Raw genomic sequence first — 27355 nt, forward strand, 5'->3', positions numbered from 1 at the left:
CTATATAATATACTCCTGTGGGACAGTGGCCTTGGACCCTGTAAAGATTTGTCATTTTTATTGGCTTAATAAAAGGCTGATTGGGCAGTACCCAGGCAGGAAATAAAGGCAGAGGCACCAGAGTAGGAGAATTCTGGGAAGAGGAAAGGATCAGTCTGCAGTCGTCACCCAAACAAAGAGAAAGCAAGACAAGAAGACCTCACTGAAAAAAGGTACCAAGCCACATGGCTAACACAGACAAGATTTATGGGTTAATGTAATATATAAGAGTTAATAAGAAGTCTGAGCTGATAGGACAACCAGTTTATAACTAATGTAAGCCTCTGTGTGCTTCTTTGGGACTGAATGACTGTGGGGCCAGGCGGGACAGAAACCTCGATCAACAATATACCCTCCTCCCAGTGCTCAAGAATCACTGTGGAAAGGGGATGGCAAGATCGTTAAGAGCCAGAAGTAGTGGACGACGAGATCGTTAAGAGCCAGAAGTAGTGGACGACGTCAAGGAAATTGTTTTCACGACACAGCAGGATCACTGACCCAATGAACTCACAGAGATGGATAGAGTATGCATGAGATTTTTGCAAACTCTAAGTATGAAGAGTGGAGGTGTGCACAAAATCACAGCCTTAGCTGAGAAACTGTTGGCAACTGATAGCTGCTGGAGAGAAAGACAAAGGAAAGAGAAGGGAGAGAGAAGAGAAAGGAAAGTGAGAGGAGGAAGGGAGGAAGAAAGAGAGGCACAGAGACTGTGCATGGTAAATCAACCATACTCCTATTTATAGAAGACCACAATTCCAAGATTATGTGGGCAGCACAAACTGGACTTGATGGGTTTAAAAAGAAAAAGAAAAAAAAAGTTGTGTAAATATGGAAATGGGAATGTATCTGGTAGGAATTGGGGAAACTGGTGAATATGATAAAACACATAGTATGAAATTCTCAAAGAACTAAGAAAATAAGAGAAAAAAACTATTTCCAATGCAAATCACAAATGTTGATGCTTATTATATTATCATTGATGATTAGTATTCTAATATATTAATGGTTTGTGGAACTATTAAGTACAAAGCGTTCTGTTACAATGGGATTGTATTTAATGTTAGTAAGGCTATTAGACTAATGATCTGTATTTCTTAAGCATTTTCCACTTTTGTGAGCTAAGATCAAAGACATTCTCAGTCATGACACTTTCCAGATTCAGTTCCATGAGCATGACTGATTATTCCAAGGCGTTCCATCTTATCAACATGTGGAATGGAAGATCTCTTCTGAGAGACAAAATGAATAGATTTTTAAAAACATTTTTACTAATTTTAATTTTGTGATCCTTTAAAATAGATATTAAGATATTAAGTGTGCTCTCTTATTTTCAATACAATCAGCTTTCCTTCCAACTCTGATTAATTCAGATTAATCAGTACATAGCAGAGTAATTATTATATTTTATTTAATTATAGATAAAAATAAATGTGACCTTTGAAATCTCTCCATCCATTTAGGCCACAAAAGATCATGTACGACATAGAGTAAACGCGGCAGTGCTCTTCCTAGTGTCTGCGCTTTCATTCACATTACTCACGGTTTGCTTCTAGAAAGGTAGGATTCTCTTTATGAAGTTCTGTTGTAAGTCAGCATGCAACCACAGCAAGTACAAAGCAGACACTGCCTTTTGCCCCACTTTGCTTCAACTAACACAGTGTACTGGGAAGATCATTAAATCCTCCACTGTGTCTGTGTGTCCAGAAGCTTCTTCAGTGTTATTCTGAAGAATGTCTTATCTATATCTTTAACTAAAAAGGTAAAATGAGTGCATCCCTTTGCTGACCACTGAGTTCACATCAGAGTTTTATTTTCTACTCACCTCTCTCCTGAGTTCTTTTACTTCCATCAATGGCATATGCATTATTAAGGTATCATGTTTTTTACCAAAATAGAATATTGCTTAGAGCGATTATATGATTTAATTAGAAGTATACTCTGTGACCTCAGATCAGAACATGGCTATAAACAAAGAAAATTAATAAATTTATATAAAGTGGAAAACTGATTGTAACAAACCATAATGGCTAACTCATTTATTTTATTTTTAAAAATGGAGAAAAGACTTCTGTATTTTAACTGCTGTCCTGTGATTTCCATGGGATGATTGAGAATGTCTATTCCATAATTCTGAATAAGATATATGAGTATGCACATGAGATGAAGAGATATGAGAAGCCTCATTATTACATTAAAGCCACGTCAAAAATATAAAGAACCAACCCTTATCAGATTAACAAGTAGCATATGTTTATTAATTTTCTGTCTTGAATATTGTGGTAACCACAAATTTCATATATTGCACACGAATAGAAATTATTATTATCCTTTGCAGACAACAATTTGGCAACAGCCACATATTCTAGCCACATATTCCATATATCCACATGGAAATAATGATGACATCATCAGGTCCATATAGCTTTATTCTTTATAATATAATATGCAATCACTCAAAAAAATGATCACTATATAGTTCTCAGTGGTCATAGTTTAAGTAATCATATGCAGAATAATTAACTTTGAGAAGGATAAAATCATAATTAATTGGACATAAATATGATAGTGTCAAAGAATAAAGTATTCCTTTAAAAAAAAGCATATGAATATATTTAGCTATCCAAGTATGAGGTAGATTTGGAAAGTAAAATAAAAGAATTTTTCTTTGTCTCTGGGAAATGAATTAAAATACAGATGTCAAGGAAGTGATCCAATTCTATCATGGGAAGCCTTTAAGTTATTTTAGCATATGAGTGCATGATCTACTTACGAATATTAAAAATTGTGGGGGGAGGAAAAGAGTCCCCTTGAAGTTTTGAAAAGCAACATCAGAATAATAATGCAGCCTGAAGACAAGATTCTGTGTTTTAGGGTAAACAGCACAGTGCAGCTACAAGGTCTCTGTGAGAGTTAAAGGGAACAGTTTCTTTTCTTTTTTTTTTTATAAGGATATCATACTATTTTTATTGTCTTTGAATTATATAAATAGGTTTTCTTTGTTTTAAGCTTATACAACCAAGATTAAACATTAAATTATTACTATGAAGATGCTGAAATTTATGTTATTACAATACCAAATATGGTTTGGCACAAAATGGCAATAGATGCATAGCATAATGTAGTAGTGATGAAAATACAGTATTTATTTTTTTTATTTCTTTAAAATTGCATAAACAAAGTTTAAACAAAATATTCTCTTACTTGAAATTTGACTTCCTACAATATCAATACTTTGTGCCTAACCACTAGCTAGTACTCTAAACAATATAACAAATGATTATATACAGAAGAACTTCAAATGGCCAAAAGACACTTAAGGTCATGCTCAACTTCCTTAGCGATCAGGGAAATGCAAATCAAGACAACTTTAAGATACCATCTTACACCTGTCAGAATGGCTAAAATCAAAAATACCAATGATAGCCTTTGTTGGAGAGGTTGTGGAGAAAGGGGTACACTCATCCATTGCTGGTGGGAATGCAAACTTGTGCAACCACTTTGGAAGGCAGTATGGCAGTTTCTCAGGAAATTTGGGATCAACTTACCCCTGGACCCAGCAATACCACTCTTGGGAATATACCCAAGAGAGGCCTTATCATACAACAAAAGTATATGCTCTACAATGTTCATAGCAGCATTGTTTGTGATAGCCAGAACCTGGAAACAACCTAGATGCCCTTCAATGGAAGAATGGATGAAGAAAGTATGGAATTTATACATATTAGAGTACTACTCAGCAATAAAAAACAAGGACTTCATGAATTTTGCATACAAATGGATGGAAATAGAAAACAGTTTCTTTTCAAGTACTGAAAACCCACATCAAGTTGAGCAGTGTAATCCAGCTACAATGTACTGTGTTCATTTTGGCCTTGCGGATGAGGTCAAGGCTTTTTGACTGATCCCATAAATATTTGATACTTGTGCAGAAAGAAATCCTGACAAAGACTGAATTACTTGTCACAGGCTATTTCAGGACTAACTTGTTTCTGTTAAAAATGTCAAGAGTAATAAAAGGTCTAGGTTAAGTTTCCTCCATGACATATTGTTATAAAAATACTTATTATATAAGAAGAATTATCTTCTCTTGCTAATTTTAGTTTCCTTCACTTTGTCCTTTTGAATTTGAACCTAGTGTTTCTATCATAGTGTCTTATTTTTTCTTAAGTAAGAAAACTTATTTTCTTTGTATAGAAGTATAGAGACACACATTGTTTAAACCATATGTATGTGTGTGTGTTACAATGACTTTGCCATTCCATAGGCTATCCACATCATAATACAAAACCCTGTGTCCCTTTCTTCAAATGAACAGAGTTACAAGTGTAGTCAGTTTGATTTAATTCAATCAAAATGTACAATTTATGAACTGGGCTCAATAAAAGCCTCACTTCCTATCAAGAGATAGGAAACTAAGTGAATGAATTTGAAGAACTCTCTGCTATGGCTCATTGGGATTTTCATTAGTTTGTTTCCCTGCCTCTGGGAAACATTCTGATCTAAAATGGATCGAGTCAAGTGCACTTAAGATTTGGCTGTAAGTCTCTTGAAATGACTGCTTTAGAGTTCTCAAGGACAATATGAGTAAGAAAGACCAACATTTTATAGCTGGATTATACAGTTCCTATGGGAAACAGATGATCTTGAAACCATAATCAATAGACATGATTTTAATTGAAATTTATTGGCATTCCAAAAGCACATAAAATAAAACAATTAAACATAGAGACTAAAGATCTGACATCCCATAAACCGTATTTCTTGGCAGCTTTGCGTACCAAATTTTTAAATATGGTTGATATGGTCGATTATTTTTAGAGATTTGTACTACATAATAAAGATTATGTATTTAATTTTATTTATTTATTGTTGTTCTAATCTTGATATGCTTTCTGCAGGAAAAATGGAAGAAAGAAATGAAAAAAATTCAATCAAGTCTGGAACATGATTCAGTCGGTAAAGACATTGACTCATGAAGTATGACATCATGAGTTGATTCCTGGAGCACACATAAATGAAGGAGAGAAGAGATCTCTCTAGGTCCTGCAATCTCAACACACAAGCTGCAGCGTACCTCACCACCACCACCACCACACACACAATAAATAAAATTTATCAATAAGGTAAGTTTTCAATGGAAAAAAATTATTTTTTCAGATTTCATAGGAGAAATACTAAGGTATTAGAAAATTTTGCTGTCTGTTAGTTTTGTCAGCTTGGCACAATATTCAGTCAGCTGGAAAGACGTCCTTTGGAAAAAATGCTTCCATGAGACTGACCCTGAGGCAAGGCTATGTGGCAAATTTTGATTAATGATTAATTTAAGAGGGACCAACCCACTGTGGGAGGTGCCACCCTGGGGTGGGTAGTTTTAGGAAGTATAAAAAAGCAGATTGAGCAAGCCAATAGGCAGAAGTCCTCCATGGACTTTGCTTCAGTCTCTGCCTTGAATTCCTGCCTTGAGTTCTTGCTCTGTTTTTCCATCATGACCAACTATGACTAGAAGATTAAATAAATATTTTCCTCCCCAAGTTGTTTTGACTGATAGTGTTTAATCACAGGAAAAAAAATCTATGACAGAAATCTATGATAAATTTTAATACACAGTTTAATTAATATATTTAAAAAGTTTGTAGTATAAAACTTCAACATTGAAAGTGCTAATAACAGATGAATACTGCAAATAAAACACTTTAATTGATATTTTGTTATCTTTACCTATGGCAAAGGATGGAAACAAAATTTAGATGAAGGCATGTTTTTAATTTGATTATATCATCTAAAATATATAAAGAGCTAAAAATAACCCCAAATCTGAACATCAAGAAAACAAATAACCCAATTATTTATTAAAAACATGGGGCAGGGTGAAACACACCTGTAATCTCAGGTCTCAAGGAAACTGAGGCAAGGAGTTCACAGCCAGAGCTGTAAAGTAAGACCTTTACACATGTGCATTTGCACACACGCACACACACACACCACATAATTGTTGGAGTACAATTTGTTACTTGGGAAAGAGAACGATGTGTGAATCTCTCACGGTGTGTTATAAATTGTTCTCAGTTCTTGTGTTTATACAAATGAGTCATTATTCAAGCACATATGCAACATTTAGCAAGTCAGTTCTCCCAACTGTAAATGGCCTCTTCGCAGACAGTTGGCCAGAAGGTCAGCAACAATTCCACTTTCTTTTTCCTCAGTATGCCAGAATGCCCTTTAGCTCCAAGAATTCACTCAAGCAAGAAGATTCTGTGTGCTGTAGGAAGGAGGAAAAGGTCTGGAAGAAAATATCATTAATGATGCTTCTAGACTTATTATTAGAAAAAATATTTAATCCCTGTTTCATAGCTATGAATACAAGACAAGTTCCTATTCATTACACTATTTCCAGGTCACTGGTTTGTATAACTATGCTTTGCATCTGCATTTCTTTAAACCAGAGTTTCCTGCTTCTTTCATATTATAGCTAACATGCCTTCATCAGTTTTCATAGTTGCTTCTTGATAAGATTTAGTTTACAAGAACAATGCAGGATTTGACAGATGAAATTAAAAGATCTTGTAGCCTAGGGAGCACTTTCACTGAATGTATTAGTTTTATATACAGGGATATAGAAGTCACTAGAGTAAACACTTTTCTTGTAATATTTTATATCAAAAAAGAACATGCTCCATAATATTATAGGAACATGAGAATGACAAAAATAAGGATTCACAAAATAGAAAACTCACCTCCTACCAAAAGTTTGAGAGAATATTTAAGTACAACCATATTTATTATCGCCATTATAGGGACCAGCCTTAAATAGGAAAGAGAGTCATATTTCTGTAAGAAAACTCGAAGGTAGTCTCAACTTTAAGGAATGTACATGGCATTACCTACCTTAGAATTATTAGTGATTACTAGTGATTATTCCATGTTCGTTAAAATTTCAAATACACTTGTGATATAATATCCTCACTCCTTGGATTCTGTCACACAGAAAAATCTTGGCTTTAAAGTCTTGCATGTCAAAAGGCTCTAGGCAGCTACTTTGTCATGTTAAAAACCTGACAATAGTGAAGCATCATGATGTGATAATCTTAGCTGCTCTTGCAGCTGAGTCTAAAGCATCTTGGATTCAAGACCATCCCCAGGGGAAAAGAACCCCAAAGTAGGACACGTGTCATTTTTAGAAGAATTTTTATTACTGATATACATTATGAATTTATATCGGCAAAATCCACCGGTGGTTGAAGATATAACTGTTGGTCAATCAAGGATTTTCTGTAGTGTATTTTCAAGTAAGAGGGAAAAGCAGAAGCATCTAAAATTTATGAACACTTCTTTGAAAAGGAAAGAACAGTGTTAAGTTTGCGATTATGAGTGTTTCTATTTTGCATGTTACTGTGTCAGAGTGAAGAGCCGTCTAAGGAAAATCTCTGCTGCTTGATCATGTACTCTTCAACTTTCAATGGGCTTATCCTGTCTGGCCACAGCATATTGAAAATACAGAAGTGGGAAATGCATTCATTCTCCATGCAAAACCAAACATCACGGTGTAGTATGAGAAAAAGGTCCCGCCGCCCAGCTTGCTTAACCCCCCAAAATAACCACAAAGAAATTGTATTAATTTAATTACTGCCTGGCCCATTATCTCTAGCCTCTTATTGGCTAACTCTCACATATAAGTTTAGCCCATTTTCATTAATGTGTATCGCCACTAGACTGTGGCTTACTGGCGTGAGTCTGACCAGTGTCTCGGGCAGGAGAATCATGGCATCTGCCACACTTCCCTTCTTCCCAGCATTCTGTTCTGACTACTCTGCCCATCTAACGGCTGCCCAATCAAAAGGCCAAGGCAGTTTTCTTTATTCAACCAATGAAAGTAACACATAGAAAGAAGACCCTCCTATACCATTATGGTCAACCATAAGCTATACCATAGGGAGGCAGTTCCTGCCCACTTGATCAGGTGGCCGACTGAAGTTGTGGTTCAAGGGCACAGACTCTGCAAGTGTACCACTATCCCCATTGGCTCACTGAAATAATTAAATGGAGCTAATTTCACCTTTTGGGTTTATATTTTAAGGTTCATCTTGGCAACGAAGGTATAATATTAGGCATCTGCTGTCCATGGCAGGAGAATAACGTGACTTGCCCATGTCTCAGTGACTCAGGATGCAGAGGCTAGAATTAATCCTGCCCCTACATCCTATCTCTGTGAATTAGGCAAATGCCATGTGCCGAGGGTTTCCAAAGTTCTCAAACACATGCACCTGTAGGGAAATATATCACCTTCAAACCATGACAAAATGTATCCTCAGGACAAGGCTAAGAGAAGGAAGGCCTGGAAGCACCCATCTTTCAGCCACACCCTACTCTCTGGGGAATAACACATGCTCAGCAAACCAGAAGTCATCAGGACCCTGCCCTTTGAGGTTTTATGAAGATTTCAGTAAATAGGTCTGATTAAATATGTTGTTGGTCAGCAACCAACAGCCTCTTTTCCTTCCCTTGAAATTAGGAGAATTGACTTGAATGCTTCAGCCTTCTACTGTGTGTGAGTCTCCCTAGTAAGAAGCCCCTTCTGAAGTTCACTAGTTATCTGTCATCTCATTATCTTACGGAAGTTGGATTCAGTACTATGTCAATGATTCTCAAACTGTGGGTTGCAACCCACTTGGAGTTCAAGCAACCCTTTCACAGGGGTCTCATATCAAATATCTACATTACAATTCATAGAAGTAGCAAAATTACAGTTATGATGTAGAAAGAAAGTAATTTTAGGGTTGGGGGTCACCACAATATTCAGAACTGTAATAAATGGTCCCAGCTTTAGGAAAGATAAGAACCACTATACTATGGTGATCCCATGAACATTTTAATGTGTGCCAGGAACCAGAGGCAGAGACCAAATACGTATTTCCTATTACTCCTGTTCTGTTTTAGAGAATAATGGCCATTGTGGGAAATAATAGCTCTTAGATAACTTGGAAAGAAACCAAAGGCAGTACTCAGAGGCAAGTAAATGCAATGGGAATTGGCAAAAAAAAATTAATTACAAACCACTCCTGGGAAGAGCTCCCTTGGCCCATTTTCTCGGTAGAAAACATTAACGTGCATCAGATGAAGTGCAAGTGGGTAGTGTTGGATGATAATAAGCAGGCTCAATAGCTCAGTCACTGTGACTTTTTTTTCTGGGAGGAAAGACTGGACACTTTGAGGGTTGCCAGTTCCCGAGAATGAACTGAACAAAGACCAGAGGGTAACTTAGGAGAATGGAAGGCAAGAAGCAAGAGCATATTCAGGTGGAAGAGTAATTTTCTACTTGTTTAGCATTTTCTGTACTTTTCAAGAGCATGGATTGGTGAAATACAGTTACAATTTCTAATATTCCTGGAGTTAGAGTGAGGTAATTCTGGGATGTGCTTCTGGCTCACTAACAGGGAGTAAAAGAAAAGTCTTCCCCACCCCATAGGAATACAGGAATGGACAGGATGAGCTTCCTTCCTCTCTAAGGAAATTTCATCTCAAGCAAAGCTATGTCCCCACAGTTTCCCTTCTCTTGAGAAATTGAAGAGAAAGAAGTTCAGATTAGCAGCCTGATCCCTGCACAAGATTGCCGCACACCGCGCCCCCGTGTCTGCGCTCTGTGCGCTATTACACCCAGTTGGCGAGCTTCGGACAAGGGAGCTGGAGGTTAAAATACACAGACACACAGAGACAGAGAGACAGCGACACGGGTCATCCTTGAATTCCCCAAGAATGCCCCCCTTTATTGTGTTCAGGGGCAGATTATATAGAGATAGCCACGCCCCAGCCAAACCCACCAGAAACCAATCTCCTGCCCTCAGGAACTCCTTAAGGTCTCATGCTAAGAGCAGCTGTAGGCACTCAGATCAGGGGAAAACAGGTTGTTTACAAGAAATTCAGGATCTGGGGTCTCACTGCTCCCAACACAAGACTTAGACTATCCCTAATGCAACAGTAGAGAATCTTCCCTGTGAGAAAGGAAGCCCGTGGAGATTACCTAGCTCTTGCAGATATCAGAGGAAAAAAATTCCCCTGACAGGCTACCCAAGGCTATGCAGAAACGTCATGAAAAATATCCTACCCCGAAACATTTGATGATACTTAGTGCTATTTAGCATTATTACATATTATACACTAGGATCCTCATGCAAATTTAAGATAAGATAAAGTGATATTAAATTCCATAAAATAATCAAATAGTTATGCTATAGACAAGTAAAAGGAAAAGAATGATGTATGATTTGTTGGCAGGGTATCTGGGTATTATGTTCCTACAGTAGCCCACTTGTATCATAGGTTTGGGCAGCAGTTTACATGCCCCATGCGTGGTTTCTATTAGTGATGGAAAGATGCTTATGGGCTAATGCAGGACTATTTCACATATGAGGAAGCTCTAGACAAGTGGGAAGTGACTGAGGCAGAATGACTTGATGGCAGCTTCAGACTCTGCTGAGTCTAGAATAGGTATGACCGCAGCTCAAGGTGAAACAAGGCTGCTTGTTACCTCCATCACCACGTGCTGCCTAACTACTACGATATGCATGACACACACACTCTTAAGTTAAAACGCAGGAAACTAAAATGTGCCCCACAAATAACTCACTTATTTCACACATAGTTGCTTCTAAAAAGGCAGAGATATAAAACTATAACCAAGAAGTAATAACCCATTATTCGAACTTACACTTTGAAATTTAGAAATAGAGAGGGATTCCCTCCAGAGTTAATGCATAGCACATTTTAAAATCCATTAGGATTATTGTCTAGTCCTCATCCGTTGCCTTATAGGCCACATTCGTTTTCAAACAGGGTGCACAAAGAAATTCTGAGGAGCCCTTAAAATGCAGGTTTCATAATTTGGTTCTGTCTTGTGAATCAGAAGGTCTGTGATTGCAGCCTGGGTGTTGCTAAGGTTTTTGCCTAGTCTTCTGTAGCATGCAGGGCTGTAAGCACTCTTTAACACCGCACTGATCTATGGTGTGCCTTTAGAAACCAATGATACCACAATACCATACCACAGGGGCTAGTACGGAATCATTTCGGTGACAGTCCGATTGATTTCCCAAACCTGACTTATATTAGATTCTAGTTCATATAGGCAAGAAGTAACTTAAGGGGAAAAGGACTTACTTTGGCTCATAGCTTGAGAAGATGTAGTCTGTCATTGCAGCAAAGGTAGAACAGTATGTGACTCTGTGGTGGCAGGAGCATGTGGCAGCTTTTTGCCCACATCTCAGTAGATGAGAGAGCAGAGAAAAGGGGATACGAACCCATCTGGCTTTTACCTTTTTCTCCTTTGATTCAGTCTAAGCCTCAGTGCACTGTATCATTCCCCTTCAGTGAATTCTTTCTGGAAAAACCCCCACAGACATACCCAAAAGCATGTAATTGATGTCCCCAACCTCACTCCTTTATCCAACCAAGTTGACAGTCACATTTAAGCATTATAGACTTGATTTTTTTTATCCACAGGCATGATCCTACCTTTTTCTACTGTCATGCCATAGCATGTCTTACCAATTAGACATGCCTTTAACACTGAAACACTGCCTCTAACTCCTGCTCAAGTCTTTAATTCTGTTTAAATCTTTTTTCCAGAAGACTTAGGTATCAGCTTTTTCATCATCATAATATACATTAAAAGACCTGAGCTGTTGTGTGCATAATAACAAATCTATAACCTAACAGAAGCATGGAAAAATAGTAAGTTTGACACTCGGAAAGTATGAAATTAAAAATAGATATTATCTGAAAGTGTTATTATTATTTACTTTTGAAAAAAAAACAGGAAAATTTATAGAGGTTGGTGTAAGCCAGAGGAAAATGTCTTCTTTGTTACTGGCTCTCTCCACCAAGCCTGGTTTCAGGTAATGCATTTTTCTTAAGACACAGGAAACAGAGATTCTAAACTAAATCTCATCTGTTCTGATCTGTGTTAATGAACGCAGCCTTTGGAAAATCAAACCCCAGTTGTGAGCAGGGCCTTTGCATGAATAGATATCTGCCAGGCTCTGGATCATACTAGAAACAGTTTCATAGCATTGAACTTGGAATTTTAGAGAAGATAAAGTCCATTTATCAACTGTTTCCTTGTTTATTTTAATATTTTTTAAATGTATAAAGTTCAAACTAATGAAAAAGCTATGCTAAGTTCTAGTGAAAAAATGTAACATTTTATAGGACTTTTTTTCAAGGCAGCTGAGATCCTATCTCAGTAGAAAATTATTTTTGGTTTTTAATAGTGGAGTAAAGTGTTCTTTTTGACCTTATTAAAACTGTGATCCATAATATGCTTCATACAGCACTCAGGAAACAGAAATAATAAAGTCTGAACACATAAAATAACCTTTCTGAACTTTTCTTTGCAGCAATATGAGTATGAATACTTTTCTTTTGCTATAATGAATCTTGCGCATGTTTAGACATCATTGCAGTGACTTGAAATAACTCTTGCTGCATTATCTATTGCTATGTAACAAAGCATTCAAAACAACACCTTGTTGCTGCTGTTATTGTTTAATTTCTATTGATTCTGTGATTCAACTTATTAGAGCTGCAGGTATAGCCTGAACTCAATTCTTGATCTGAGTCAGCAGGCAGTATGACGGAAGGAAAAGGGTCTCAGACTACCCTCTTACTTTTAAGCCTTCTTTCGGCTACTGGGATGAGTGAAAAAGTTGGCCCTCTATTTAAACATGGCCTCTTATTTTAGGCTTCTCTACAAACTGCTAGAATCATTGCAAATAAACTAAATAAAAAAGTATAAGTCTTCCTGGTTCTAGTATTTATAAGTCATGAAATATACACACAACTTATCAAAGCAAGTTACAAGATCAGCCCAAGTTCAAGGAATAAGGTGACTTTGCCTACTTTTGGATGACTTGAGGAGGATTTGGGTCACACTCAAACAATTAGGTATCCCAAATACATTGGCCTGTGAGAACATTCGTGGCAACATGCGAGGCAGAGTTGTGCACACAAAAGGACAGAGAATGTAGAGAATACATCTAATGCATCACCAAAATGGCTGCTTTGTGCCCTGATTTCAATTATTTAACACTAAAGGTTTTTCTTCAAGTGTAAAGTAGTACTTACCACAAGAATGACCGTGATGATTAGATAACAGGACAAGGCCACATACACAAGCAAATTGTATAATGTGTTAGGTACTCAATGATAGTGAGTTAATACTTAAATAATAATAAAATCAATTTTATTGTCCTACATGGCTTTTTACAACATCTTAAGAAAAAATTTAAGCAGGGTTTTTGACATATTATATATCTTCTCAGATTTTAAAAAGTTATTGGTAGATTCTTTGTATCATTAGCAAGAAAAACATATCATTCTTTACAAGAAGCAGAAAGGAAATGAAGCGTTCTGGGCAGGGCTTCGACACAGCATAGAGGACAGAAGGTGAAGTGCACGCTTAGTGCCACGTTTATAGAGAATCATTACTTTTGGTAAACTCTGCTAATTTCACTGGATGCTGATTAAAAGTATATTTGAATATTAAGATTTTCATTTTTTCATTGGCATAGGATAGAATATTATACATGTGTACCCCAATAGTCAGGAAAATGGGCCTCATAAACAGTAGCTCATAGCAACTCCCAGAAATCTTAACAGGAGCTTTAGAGCTGATGTAGCTGTGCAAATGCCCGTTTCAAACTTAATTTAGTTCCTTCACAAAGGACAGGAATTTAAGAGTTGACTGCAAGATCCCCTCCTACCAAATCAGGAGATTTGCTTGATTGGATTCTGATCTCACTTCCAAGCATAGATTCAGTTAGACAAGGGGTTGCAACTTCAGTTTTCTTTTCTGTGCTAAAACTTCGATTGCTCTTATTAGAAAACAGATGCTGCCCACATTCTGGATTTAAAAAGAGCATTTGGATTTCGCCCTTCTCTATCAAAGCTCGGAATAAAGGCACAGCCCAACTTGATTAAAGTTCAGAAGACCAGCCGCAGATGCCTCATATTTATGCTGCCGGGACCTGTAGTTGTCAATGTAACTAAGACAGGTCTCACTCACTGGCTGACATTCAGTTACAAGAGCAATGAGACTTTCGCAGAAACCAAATAAAAGTGTTATTGATATAAACGGAGCAGCACTGCAAACTAATCACTTCTGTCCCTTTAAATTATGGCTGGCAGGGATTAGAACCAGCCAGGCAATCTCGTTCAAACATCCTATCGGCATCACTTCACAGCCATAAGCATCAGTGTCTCTTTGACCCCTGCCTTCCTTTGGTGGGACCATTTCTCTAGGGGAATTTCAAAGCTTTTGATTTTGGTCTACGTCATTGCTCTGAAATATTGCAAGATTCACAGTGGATGCTGGATTTCTTGCTGGTAAACTAATTTGTTTTCAAGTACAGTATTGGTTTTCTCAAAACCAATAGTGTATATAATTGACCAGAGAGCAAATATAAATATAGTTTCTTCTTACTACAAGTTTTGTCTTTGTCTGGTCCTCAATCATGGCACTGAGCTGCCCCCTTCCCCTCTGATTTCCATTCTTTTCATTTTCCCTTCATAGTCCCCAAATTTCTTCCATTTTTCATTATAATTTACTGTATAGATTCTCACTAGGAATTCTGCTAGTAAGGTATACCTTAGTTAAATATTTTAACAATATTTTTTAAAATATATGCATAATACATGTGGACATGAAGTCAGTTATTCTAATGACTCTCTCATTGATCCTAACATTGGCCAAGCTTTCACATTTAAAAGAAAGTCTTAGTGATTACCCAAGGAACAAGTGAGGGATAATTCACTGTATCCAACAATGTGACATTTCTACTTGTGTCTGTATTGTACTGATCATATCCCAATCCTCCAGTTGTATTTGTAGGAATCCCCAGAAATTTTGGTCCCATTTGTTTTCATCATCTTCTATTGTTTTCTTGCTCTGGCTTATGTGCTGAAAATCCATTTCTTATAAATATGCTCAGCAGATAGAGGCAGTATATGGTCTTTGCTGGAGCCCCCAAGTCAGTGCTCAGGGGATGCAGTTTGTTTGTTTAAAAAAATGCTCCTCTCCAGAGCTCAAAAAAAATCAATTAAAAAAAAATGCTCCTCTCAAAGGACCTTGGCTTGGCCTACCACTACTAATATCTAATGGTCACAGATGCCTATGGAAACAGAGCCTTTATCTTCAGCTTTTCTCCCCATGTCCTCATGTGCAATTAAAACACACACATACAAACTCTCACTTACTTACACACACACATGCACAAACTCTCTCTCACACACACACACTCACACACACATGCACAAGCTCTCTCTCTCTCTCTCTCTCTCTCTCTCTCTCTCTCTCTCTCTCTCACACACACACACACACACACACACACACACACACACACACACACACCAGAAGAACACCACAGATTTTGAACCCAGAATAATTCCAAATCTTAGGGATAAAGAACAAAAGCTGTCTCTTGGAAAGGAGACAAATGCAGCTTAACATGATGGAAAGGTACTGCTTCTCATTACTGCAGAGAAGAATTTCGTCCTGAGATGATGGCATGTCAGGATGGTGCTGGAGGAATTTTGGTCTCTCATATATCTTGCTGCCTTCATTCTTAAGAGAGAATTTATTTTTCTTTGCTAAGCTATAATCATAGGCAGAATATGAACTCCTGTACAGTAACCCTTATGACTCTACTAAGATACTTAACGAAGTAATCCCAAATATTATTTTGACAAATTTTTGCTATATTCATTTAGTTTAGCATTAAAAGGATTCTGGCAGCTGGATGGCAGTGGCACACACCTTTAATCCCAGCACTTGGAAGGTGTACGCAACATCTCTGAGTTCAAGGCCGGCCAGCCTGGCCTGCAGGGTGAGTTCTAGGACAGTCGTGGCTACATAGAGAAACTCTGTTTTGATAAACAAAAACAGACCAGCAAAATATCGGAAAACAAAACAAAAAAGTTTAAAACAATACATCAATACTAAATTTCCACCAAATGATATAAAGAAAAGTCAAATGGAAAATAGAAAATGTGAAAAAAGTATTAATCTCTGCACTTAACTTATGTACTTTGCGATTCTGTGTGAAAATGGTTTGGCTTTTACCACTCTATCCCAAAGAATAAAAAGTTGAACTAAATTGAAAAATCATTACTTGTACTAAGACCTAAAAATGAAACAGGGTCATGAGTTAAACCACACCCCCAAATTAGGGAGAGATGATAGAAGCAAAGAAGCAAACCACACTGGAGCAAATATGCTTGCAGTATGTGCTTCCAGGGGATGGAACCAAAAGTCTAACCAAGGAATTGTTGAACTGATGAGGACATACCTGGATACTAAACATTCAGTGGGACACGGATACGGAAAATTCCTGAAATTCTACTGGCTATTCCTCATGGAGTATACTAGGTTTTTCATTGAATATTGGGAAAAATTATTTCCAGGCTTGCAGCAGAGAGTATGAGCCGGACACTGTATTGAAATGTGCATAGCACTGTGTTTGTTCTCCCTAAGACAGATTAGTCCGCAGGAGCCTGACTTGCTGGGGTTTCCTTATCTTCCAAGGGGAAAAAAAATTCTTAGCTCCAACCCACACCATCCTGCCAGACAGGAGAAAGGAACATCTCATTGCAGCACATGGGAGCTTTCTCTCCACTCACGGGAGGAAGAGCTATTAGGAGGCAATTGTGTGATGTATACTCCAGAATCATATACTCACTAAAACCATGGAGACATAGTCATAAAACATTAGAAGATTTCTTCTTTCCATGAATGATATTATTATTTTAATAAGACCTCTTTTCAGAAGTCCCTTTTTTCCAGGGCAAGTATGATTATCAACAAACTGACAAGAAATTATACAAGAGAAAAAGCAAACATAGTTTGAAAGGAAAGGGCACATATCAGAACCAAAAAAAAGTCATGAAAGTTAAAATATAAGATTGAGAATTTTAAAATTATAACAAGTATCCCAAGAGCTCAAATGAATAAGGTAATAAAAAGAATAATGACATTGACAGGCTTACCAAGAGACTTGAAACCCAGGAAAGAATTACAAAGATTGAGAAAAAATTATTTGAAACCTATAAGATTAAACAGCAAAGAAAATAAAGACCAGTTAAAAACAAAATAGAAATTTTGTAACAACAACAGAAGGTACAACAAATACGTAATAAATATACAAGAAGTAAAAAGAATTTAAAAAAAATAAATATTTGAAATAATACTGCTTGAGATTGCACACAAAATTATTGTCAAATACCAAACCTCAGGTCCAAGAAATTCAGAGAATTCTAAGTAGGATAGTAAAAATCATCACAAACAAGTTCTGGATGTACTATTTGAAAACTACTGAAAGTCATATGTAAAAATGTATTTAGATCACCCATCCAACTCTTTCCATACCTCCATTACTCCCTCTCAAATTTAGGATTTCTTTTTGAAATAAATAATTAAATAAAAGATTATCCTTTTATAACTACACACACACACACACACACGCACACACACATTTTCAGCAAAATCCATTTAATATTGCTCACAGAAAACTTAGGTTGTGTCCTCCCTCTTTGTATGCAATGAGCAGCCAGAGTCAGAGAAAAGTTGCATCATATGAGGTGAGGAAAGCTTGCAGCATAGATGGACGAAGAGAAAAGCAATCCAGCATTTCCTATGACAGTGGGTAAGAAACAGAAGGCAACAGAAATTCCAATCAAGAGGAAGTTACAAATAACTAATAGATTTTCTGCACCCGTGTATCATACCTAAAGCCTCATGCATGGTAGGACTGCACTCTGTCACTAAGTTACATCTCTCCATTCTTAGTTGTTTTACAAACATTGATACAAAGTTCTCAAGTAGAAAAAAATAAATCATTTGTAAAGCCAGGAGAAAAATTCAGGTCTCCTGTTTTGCAATCAAATGATCTTCCCAAAGAGGAATATTACTGTTCTAGGGAGCATTAATAAAAAAGATTGAACACTATTCATTATTTTCAACAGCCACATTCAATGGAAAAATGATTTCTCTGTTAGTCATCGTAGTTGTACTCAAAAAGAAGGAAACTCATTGAGTATTTATCTATCTGTGAGAGAGCTTAGGGAGAGACTGTTCTTGTACTGTTGGAGGTATTTAAGAGGAGGAAATTTAAAAAGGTATCACTACAATAGATACATTTAAAAAATTTTAAGATACTAGGCATGGTATTATTATTGTACATGCTTGCAACCCCACACTTATCCTCCTGCCTCTACCTCCGGAGTTTTGGGATTAAAAGCATGCACCATCCCTGACTGCTTTAAATTTTTAATAAAGCAATTTCAAAGAGTGCTGGTTCTTCAGAATAAAGTTTACACATAGTTTTACATTAGCTCTGTGCTCCTTAACTGTTTTCAACTTCTTTCATATTATGAAACGTTGATCATTAGTGGCTTACAGTATATCATTTTTATATGTGTAGAGCATATACTTTTGTTGTATGATAGGGCCTCTCTTGGGTATATTCCCAAGAGTGGTATTGCTGGATCCAGGGGTAGGTTGATCCCGAATTTCCTGAGAAACCGAAACACTGCTTTCCAAAGTGGTTGCACAAGATTGCATTCCCACCAGCAATGGATGAGTGTACCCCTTTCTCCACAACCTCTCCAGCAAAGGCTATCATTGGTGTTTTTGATTTTAGCCATTCTGACAGGTGTAAGATGGTATCTTAAAGTTGTCTTGATTTGCATTTCCCTGATCGCTAGGGAAGTTGAGCATGACCTTAAGTGTCTTTTGGCCATTTGAAGTTCTTCTGTTGAGAATTCTCTGTTCAGCTCAGTGCCCCATTTTATAATTGGATTGATTAGCCTTTTACGGTCTAGTTTCTTGATTTCTTTATATATTTTGTTGTTTTTTTTAATTTATTTATTTATTAAGGATTTCTGCCTCCTCCCCGCAACCGCCTCCCATTTCCCTCCCCCTCCCCCGATCAAGTCACCCTCCCTCATCTGCTCTAAGAGCAATAAGGGTTCCCTGACCTGTGGGAAGCCCAAGGACCGCCCACCTCTATCCAGGTCTCCTAAGGTGAGCATCCAAACTGCCCAGGCTCCCCCAAAGCCAGTACATGCAGTAGGATCAAAAACCCACTGCGATTGTTCTTGAGTTCTCAGTATTCCTCATTGTCCTCTATGTTCAGCTAGTCCGGATTTGTCCCATGCTTTTTCAGACCCAGGCCAGCTGGCCTTGGTGAGTTCCCGATAGAACATCCCCATTGTCTCAGTGTGTGGGTTCACCCCTCGCGGTCCTGAGTTCCTTGCTCGTGCTCCGTCTCCTTCTGCTCCTGATTTGGACCTTGAGATTTCTGTCCCGTGCTCCTCTGTCTCTGTCTCCTTTCATCGCCTGATGAAGGTTAATATTCATGAGGATGCCTATGTGTTTGTCTTTGGGTTCACCTTCTTACTTGGCTTCTCTAGGAACATGCATTATAAGCCCAATGTCCTTTATTTATGGCTAGAAACCAAATATGAGTGAGTACATCCCATGTTCCTCTTTTTGGGTCTGGCTTACCTCACTCAGGATAGTGTTTTCTATTTCCATCCATTTGTATGCAAAATTCAAGAAGTCCTTGTTTTTTACTGCTGAGTAATACTCTAATATGTATATATTCCATACTTTCTTCATCCATTCTTCCTTTGAAGGGCATCTTGGTTGTTTCCAGGTTCTGGCTATTACAAACAATGCTGCCATGAACATAGTTGAGCATATACTTTTGTTGTATGATAGGGCCTCTCTTGGGTATATTCCCAAGAGTGGTATTGCTGGATCCAGGGGTAGGTTGATTCCGAATTTCCTGAGAAACCGAAACACTGCTTTCCAGAGTGGTTGCACAAGTTTGCATTCCCACCAGCAGTGGGTGAGTGTCCCCCTTTCTCCACAACCTCTCCAGCAAAGGCTATCATTGGTGTTTTTGATTTTAGCCATTCTGACAGGTGTAAGATGGTATCTTAAAGTTGTCTTGATTTGCATTTCCCTGATCGCTAGGGAAGTTGAGCATGACCTTAAGTGTCTTTTGGCCATTTGAAGTTCTTCTGTTGAGAATTCTCTGTTCAGCTCAGTGCCCCATTTTATAATTGGATTAATTAGCCTTTTACGGTCTAGTTTCTTGATTTCTTTATATATTTTGGAGATCAGACCTTTGTCAGTTGCGGGGTTGGTGAAGATCTTCTCCCAGTTAGTGGGTTGCCTTTGTGTCTTAGCGACAGAGTCCTTTGCTTTACAGAAGCTTCTCAGTCTCAGGAGGTCCCATTTATTCAATGAGGTCCTTAATGTCTGTGCAGCTGGGGTTATACGTAAGAAGTGGTCTCCTGTGCCTATGTGTTGTAGAGTACTTCCCACTTTCTCTTCTATCAGGTTCATTGTGTTCGGACTGATATTGAGGTCTTTAATCCATTTGGACTTGAGTTTGTGCATGGTGATAGATATGGATCTATTTTCATTCTTCTACAGGTTGACATCCAGTTTTGCCAGCACAATTTGTTGAAGATGCTCTCTTTTTTCCATTGTATGCTTTTAGCTCCTTTATCGAAAATCAGGTGTTCATAGGTTTGAGGGTTAATGTCAGGGTCTTCTATTCGATTCCATTGGTCGACTTCTCTGTTTTTATGCCAATACCAAGCTGTTTTCAATATTGTAGCTCTGTAGTAGAGTTTGAAGTCAGGGATGGTAATGCCTCCAGATGCTCCTTTGTTGTATAAGATTGTTTTGGCTATCCTGGGTTTTTTGTTTTTCCATATAAATTAGATTATTGTCTTCTCCAGATCTGTGAAGAATTTTGATGGGGATTGCATTGAATCTATAGATTGCTTTTGGTAGAATTGCCATTTTTACTATGTTGATCCTCCCAATCCAGGAGCAAGGAGGATCTTTCCATTTTCTGGTGTCCTCTTCAATTTCTTCCTTCAAAGACTTAAAGTTCTTGTCAAATAGATCTTTCACATCCTTGGTCAGAGTTACCCCAAGATATTTTATGCTATTTGTGGCTATCGTGAAAGGTGATGCTTCTCTAATTTCCCTCTCTGTTTCCTTATCCTTAGTGTATAGGAAGGCCACTGATTTTTTTGGAGTTGATCTTGTATCCTGCCACATTACTAAAGGTGTTTATCAGCTGTAGGAGTTCTTTGGTAGAGTTTTTGGGGTCGCTTATGTATACTATCATATCATCTGCAAATAACGAGAGCTTAACTTCTTCTTTTCCGATACGAATCCCCTTGATCCCTTTATGTTGTCTTATTGCTATTGCTAGAACTTCAAGCACTATATTGAAGAGGTATGGAGAGAGTGGACATCCTTGTCGTGTTCCTGATTTTAGTGGGATGGCTTTGAGTTTTTCTCCATTTAATTTAATGTTAGCCGACGGCTTGCTGTAAATTGCTTTTATTATATTTAGGTATGACCCTTGTATCCCTAATCTCTCCAAGACTTTTTATGTGTCTATGTATGCAAGTCTAGCTTCTGCCTTCTGTTAATGGTAGCAAACAAACAGTATTGGTCACTTTGGGTCTAGCCTATTCTACCTAACATGACGAACGCCAGTCTGTCTATTCCCTGAAAATGACATACTGCCATGGTTCTTTGTGACCAGGTAAAATCCCATTGTGCATATATGACATGAGGAATTCTGAATGATACCCTGGATTTTTAAAATGGAAACTTGAGCAGTCCAAATGTAGAAAAATAAGGCCACAACAATTAGAAAATATAGAAATAACAAAGTTAGGGAAAGACACAAGAAAGAGAAGTGAAAATAAATAATGCAAGAAGCATGTAACACTAAAAATAGACAAATTGTATCAAGCAGAAGACACATGTTTTCACTGCAAACAAATCTTCCAGAAAGAAGATACATAGAGATATGAGCATGGAAATGTTGGAAACCATCATATGTTCCTAACACTGTGATAACAGGGTGGAAAAGCAGAAGATTTTTAGAGAGAAAAATACTGTTACTAGCATTGTTTGCAGCCAGGACGAAACAACAGGAAGAGGGAAGAGTGAACTTTTGATGATGTCAACCTGCTAAGATTCAGAGCTTGTTTCTAATAAAAGTTAGACTTGACTTAATATAAAACAGACAGGATAATCTGATGAGTCAATGATGAGAGATTTAAGTGGGTCGTTTGAAATCACTAAAGCGAGCCCTAAATTTACAAGTATGATAATTAGTGATAACTGTGATTAAAAGCAGGAGCAGTTAAAAGAAGATGAGACAAGAGGTATTGTGAGGCATTACCACTTTCATCACAGCAGAGACATTGAAGGTGGACAGGTAACTGTGGAAGTCTGAAAAAGAGGAAAACAAGTAAATGTGTATCACTGTTTCTAATACCTGCCATACTCCTTAAGAACTGTTAACACTACTCGTCTCTGACCAGTTATCACTTCTGCTCACTCTTGGACCATCTGGCATTCGTTTTCCCAGAACTCTCCATTGCTTTTTAATTTTAAACATGCTTTTTGTATTAAAAAGTTAACATGTAAATTCTGTACATCTAGTCAATGGAGTACTATCCCACATATTTAGTGAGTGAACGAACATAGCATTTATAGAAGGATAGATTATAGACAGCCTTAATGCATTCTAAAGTGAACAAAATTTTCTGGTCAATCCTGAATATTTGAAATGAGCCTAAGAATGTGCATACATTAATAAATTTGCATAAATATATGTGAGTAAATGAGAAGAAAGGAGAGGAAGGAGACACACACAGAGGGAAGGAGGGAGGGAAAGAGGGAAGGACGGCCAGAAAAGGATTGGAGAGAAAAGGATTCACTCTGCTGGGTGCCCAGTCTTCACCAAAGGGAAAAACAACAGCATGGGCTGAAAGCCAGGCAGAGCAGAGTTATCAATAATCCATCACCTTACATGACAATTCTTTATTCCCCACTTGAGATTTCTTAGATGTGCATATCAATGTCAAACCTGTAAATTTAAATTTCTTTAATAAGACTCCTCAATTATTTTTGTGTGCTGACACAGTTGCTAAAAAGCACCATATGTTATTGATTTCAAAGATTTGCCTTATTGACATTTTCTTCAGGGGAAAAGCTATTTTAATTTTGTCTCCTTTTTTAAATAGGAAATTTTGGGCATTTAAAATCAAGCAACAAATGTCTTTAAAATAGCAATGTAAGTTGTCATATTTTAATCGTGGTTCATTGTAAAAAGTAAAACATTCAAATTTCTTACCAGAAACATTTTTCTCTTTTCAATGCATGTGCATACATATTTTCAGTTTGTCAAATATATCATCTATTAATAGAAAGCAATAGAAGTTAATGAGAGCAGCTACAAGTAGGCAGTTTCATGTTTGTTCTCTTTGTTTTCTTTTACTTTGTTCCAGGGATCATCTGAAAAGAGTTGGTGATATTATTGTTCAAAATATATTGATCATGTTCTGGTCAGCACACTGAAGTCAAGTATACACTGGAACTAGATTGATCAATCAATCACTCAATCTATTTATCTATCATCTATCTATCATCTATCATCTATCTATCTATCATCTATCTATCTATCTATCTATCTATCTATCTATCTATCTATCTATCTATCATCTCTCTATCTAAATTTTGAAACAGAGTTTTTCTGTCTAGCCATGGCTGTTCTGAAACTTACTATGTAGACCAGGCTGGTCTCAGAATTTGATTGAACATGTGTGTCACCAAATATTTAATATTTTGCCACTGGAAAAATAAATAAATAACAATAATCATAAAAATCCCACAAAGCATAAAAAGCTGTTGTTGAGTAACAGGTTTTTTTTCCCCAGATTTTTTTTCATTGTATTGGGCTGTGTTCTCAGCTGCTAGCAGTAACACAAGAACTGTGGGTCCAGGTACCCAGAAAGCAATTTAGAGCCACTTTACTGTAAGAATCGTACTAGAGACAACCATCACCAGGCAGAAGCCCGAGGTCATGTAGCAATTTACATTACACGCATCTTGTATTATTCAACATATGTTCACTAGTAGGGCAGTGGTGAATGCTGTCATCAGCTTGTGTCATCACAGGGACACAGTGTCTAATAATCTGCTAATTGAAACACAATGCAGTCAGCCAGACAGAGACAGGATACCGCTGAAGAGCTGGGCATAATAAGGTTGTCAGTGTGGTGTGGCTACGCGAATGCCCAGAACTGAGATGACACCGACAGCTGTGTGGTGGCCTTTGCTCCAGGTGTCACATTTCTCACTTTGAACAGTGTATCATGTCACTTCTGAGACACACTGAGCAACAAACATTACAACACAGTCACCACAAAAGTCTTTCTGGAAATCTGGCATTGGAATTATGGCTATTGTAGTTGATCCTGCTTGCTCTCCATACACTGGGACAGGTGTTTGTCATATCAATGGGTAACTGATGATAGATCTGAAACAGAAAGGAAACATGCAGCATCTCTTCTACGAGGAAGTGTGATGTTGGGAGCAGTAAGACCCCAGATCCTGAATTTCTTGTAATCCCCTGATCTGAGTGCCTACAGCTGCTCTGAGCACGAGACCTTCAGGAGTTCCTGATGGCAGGAGAGTGGTTTCTGGTGGGTTTGGCTGGGGTGTGGCTATCTCTATATAATCTGCCCCTGAACACAATAAAGGGGGAATTCTTGGGGAATTCAAGGATGATCCGTGTCGCTGTCTCTCTGTCTGTGTATTTTAACCTCTAGCCCCCTTGCCCAAAGTTCTGGAACTGGGTGCCAGCGCACAGAGCGCAGACACGGGGGCGTGGTGCGCAGCAGTGTGATATCTGCAAGAGCAAAGAGGGAAGAAATGAGGAAAAGGCATTGCAACAGTCTCACTAACGTACAATGACAACCTGACTTCTGGCAAAGAGAACGGCAGGCAGGTGACCAAAGCAGAGTCAGAGAGGCAGGAAATGCCAGAGCCATTTCAGTCAACTAACTCTAAATCCGAAGGCTGGCACTCAGCACGATCTTCCCTCCTTTATGTTTAAGGTAACTGGTACCTGTTTCAATCTGGTTTTGCTATAATAACAAAGTACCTCAAACTGGGCAACTTACGATGAACAGAAATTCATAGCATTGCATCTTGTAACTGAGAAGTCTTACACTAAAGGTCTGCATCTAACATGTCTTCTTGATTGTTACACCATGTGGTAGGAGACAGTGAGTAAGGAAGGGGGCTGAGAAGGAGGAAAAGAAGGAAGCATTGCATGATAGCACTATTAATCCCATTCATGAGAGTAGAGCCTCCCTGACCAAATAACCATGCGGAAGTACCAAATCTCTTAAGGTTATTACAGTGCTAATTAAATTTCAATGCGTTTTGGAGAACACAGGCATTCAGACAATAACCACACTTCTTACGAAGCACCCACCCTTCTCTTGACTGTCTCCCTTTGGTAAGGAAATGCAAAGTGTGTTTGTCACACACTTGTTCTATATCGGACTCCACTCAAGGGAGCCTGGGAATACAAAAGGAGACTAACAGCCTTCTCTCTTTACAGAATCAAGTAATTTTGCAAAGATATGATCCATGAAATGTTTTGGAGAACTGTATAAGACAAGATACAATCAAGAGTCAAAGAATGCATTGGAGGAAATAACGGTCACAGCAGGTCAGAGGCAGTGGAGATGATGAGGCAGGTACAAAGAGGATGATGGAGCAAGTGTCCCCAAGGAGGATGCAAATAAATACAAGCAAAGCAGCACACAATACATTAGATTTCATGGAGTATAGACACCCTGTGTGAGCCTATGGGGGAGACAGGTCAACACGATCTCTGAAACTCCAGCTAAATTGAGGCTGAGATATAAGACTACATATTATACTTAATGTAAGGATACCTGTCTTAATCTGTTTTATGCTACTATAGCAGAATAATGTAGACTAAGTGATTAGTAATGAAGAGAAATTCACAAGTTCACAAGTCTGGAAGCTGATCACAGAAAAAGAATACTAATGGTTGGAATGCAAAAAAACTCTTATCTCACAGGTAAGAAAGCTGAGATAAGGGGATTTTATGAATAAATCAACATTTCTTTTCTCTCCTAAGTGTTACATCAAACATTTTTATTGAAGCATCAGGTCTTTTTACTTAAATCCAGAATGAAACGTCCCATAGTACATTAGGAGTGCAAGAAAGGATAGATTATAAAAATTTGAACTCACCAACTGTCATAAAGTTTATATATATTATTATTTACATAATTATTAGCACAGCCTCAAATAGGCAAAGAAAATGTGTAGAAACAAATATGATAACTTCCCATATTGCCCATGTAGTATAAATTGTGCCTCAATTACAAGTAAGTGTTTGATTGAATCCTGTGGCAAGGGAAAACTACTTGCCAAACAGGCTACAAATAACTAAAAACGGTCACCCCATGTAATGCTAGTAAAAAAAAAAAAACCTGATAAAACCTTGACTTCTCAAATCCAGAGTTGACTCACTCTAGAGATAAAATGACTTGCTTGATTCCTGAATTTTTTTGCAATATTCAATGTACCTTCAGATATAAAAAGGATATGAGAAAACTATTACTTTTCTGTTATGACTAAATTACAACAAGTTTTATTTTTCTTTACCTACTGAGTGATTTCATATATATACATTGATAAGTTCAGTGGGTGTCATAATGAGACTCTAGATGAACCACAAGTTAGTATCTTTTTAGGAATCCACTCATGAGTTGAGCAGGACAATTAAATGGCCTAAAATCTAAGGGAAGAAAGATACATACATGCAAAGAGACATGAAATATCAGCTACAAGTGCTGCCTTGCTCACAGGGATTGCCTAAAGAAAGAAGGTAAGAAGATGCATAGGGAAAGTCATCTGAAAAAGTAGCTGTCACCCCTAAACAAATATCCCAAGGAAGTTGAAATCTGTAGTACCCATGCAAGGAAATAGCATACCCAAGCTCAAACCCAACTTGCCTCCTAACTAGATGAGCTCAGCTCTCCATATCTAAGACCTACATGGCGGAAAGCGTGAAGAGGAGGAGGGCACTAGTCACTGGCTGAACTCACTCTATTTGGACTCTCTCTGGCTCTCGTTTGCCCCTTTATTTTTTTCCCCTCAGAAGTTTCTCTCATCTATTGTTACTTTAGATTCCAGAAACAATAGGATTCATTGACAAGCATCTTTATGGAAAAGGAACAAAAAACCCACAAGCAACAGGGATCCCCAAAACGACCACCTTATAATGAAATTACCATCCACATAAGGACCTTTGCCCATAATGGTGAACCTGTGTCCTAAAGTAGGTGTCATCATGTCATTAGAACCAGAGTGAGTCCTTCAAGGATAGGAGTA

Source organism: Microtus pennsylvanicus, chromosome 9 (assembly GCF_037038515.1).
Source record: "Microtus pennsylvanicus isolate mMicPen1 chromosome 9, mMicPen1.hap1, whole genome shotgun sequence".
Taxonomy (NCBI): Eukaryota; Metazoa; Chordata; class Mammalia; order Rodentia; family Cricetidae; genus Microtus; species Microtus pennsylvanicus.